Here is a 1,891-nt window from a genome sequence, read left to right on the forward strand (position 1 = left end):
CTGTCAAAAACCCTAAGGCAGCAGATTTGGGACTATATCAATGTGAAATTACCAAGATGGTTAAAGGGTTTGCCACTTCCACCAGATTGACCTTATTGTTGTTTCAGAAACAGTCCTCTCATTCCCCACGAATTCGGCGTGCTGCATCACTCACGTCTGACACTCAAAGTTGTAATGACTGCATTACCATCACACGAACAGGTACTCGCATTACCAAAACTCTGCTATATTCCAACATCAAACCTGAATGTACATCTGACTTATCATCCTGTATGCACAATGCTACCTTGTACCATCGTTGTAAGGAATCATCTGGGAAGATTCATTGCTATGATCCAAAGTCCTTAGGCCCAGAGACTGCCTCCCTTTATGTATATGGATATAAAGGAGGACCTAGCGAAAATTTGCCTTTTATTTTTTCAAAAGCCCAATCAAGTTCTGGATACATTACGCATAATGTATCCAGAGGACAATCTAAAATATCAGCATGTTTTGACATATGTGAGGCTATTAGTAAAGGTCAAGGATCTTCTTATGGTAATGCAGGATGTCTTTGTGGCAATCTTGGATGGCAACGAGCATATTTACAGGACAGGAAATATCTTTTCCAAAAAATATCTGGATCCAATGTAGGAGCTACTACCACTTACAATTATTGGTATACTAAAGATGTTTCTACTCAACCTGATTATAGAGGTCCTCAAGGCATTAACCTTATTCGTGAACCTGCTTCATCAGACTGTGATTTTAACAAATGCAACCAAGTTTGTATATATTTATACACATCCACCACTCCTAGCACTCAGTACCGTTTTCTAGGTCTTGGAATTGATGGAGGTGGGGCAGATCCGTATGGCTACATTATTATTCAATTAACAACAACTAAAGTGGTTCGTAAAACCATCTCTGTTTATCAAAACTTTGAAGAAATTATTTCTCAATTATCCTCTTTGGTAATGCCTCCAAAAGCTCATAATATGTTTATTAGCCTCGCTGAAACCATAGCTAAAGAACTTACTGTAAAAAATTGTTTTGTATGTGGTGGAACTAACATGGGGGACCAATGGCCTTGGGTTGCACATCAAGTTAATTATACTGATTTGGTAATTCATCAATCTAATTATACTTTTACCCAAAATGGTACTGAAGTATGGAGAATTGATAATTCTCTGATTGGGCAAGAATGTTTTTGTCGTAACAATACTGCAGATCATACAATCCATGTAGGAGACACTCCTTGTTTGGGCCAATGGAATAACGGCTCCTGGTGGAGCATTAATGGATCAATGCTCAAATTTCCTGTTTTGTCAAGCATTCCTGCATTGGCTTATTTAAAAACACCTGAAGATACCAAAGAATGGCAAGCCCCTGCAGGCTTATATTGGGCATGTGGAACTTATGCTTATAATAGGTTACCTCCTCAGTGGTATGGCTCTTGTTTTTTAGCTTCTATTCGTCCTAGCTTTTTTCTTTTACCATTGACCGTACGTACTCAATTGGGAATGCCTGTTTATGATATCTTAGATAATATTCACCGTAGCAGACGAAGTATATCCCTAGGAACTGGTGTAAAAATAGGAGATTGGAAAGATGATGAATGGCCTCCTGAACGCATTATTAATTATTATGGCCCTGCAAATTGGGCAAATGATGGGACCACGGGATCCTTTGGCAGAGATCCCAGTTATTTGTTAAATCGCATTATACGACTTCAAGCGGTGGTAGAAATCATCACTAACGATACTGCAAAAGCCTTAAATAAATTGGCTGTTGAAAGTGTAAAAAGTAGGACATATATAATGCAAAATCGATTAGCTTTAGATTATTTACTGGCTAAAGAAGGAGGTGTTTGTGGAAAATTTAATCTAAGTAATTGTTGTATTGAAATTGA

This window comes from Natrix helvetica, assembly GCF_964273705.1.
Source record: "Natrix helvetica genome assembly, chromosome: Z".
In the NCBI taxonomy this organism is placed as follows: Eukaryota; Metazoa; Chordata; class Lepidosauria; order Squamata; family Natricidae; genus Natrix; species Natrix helvetica.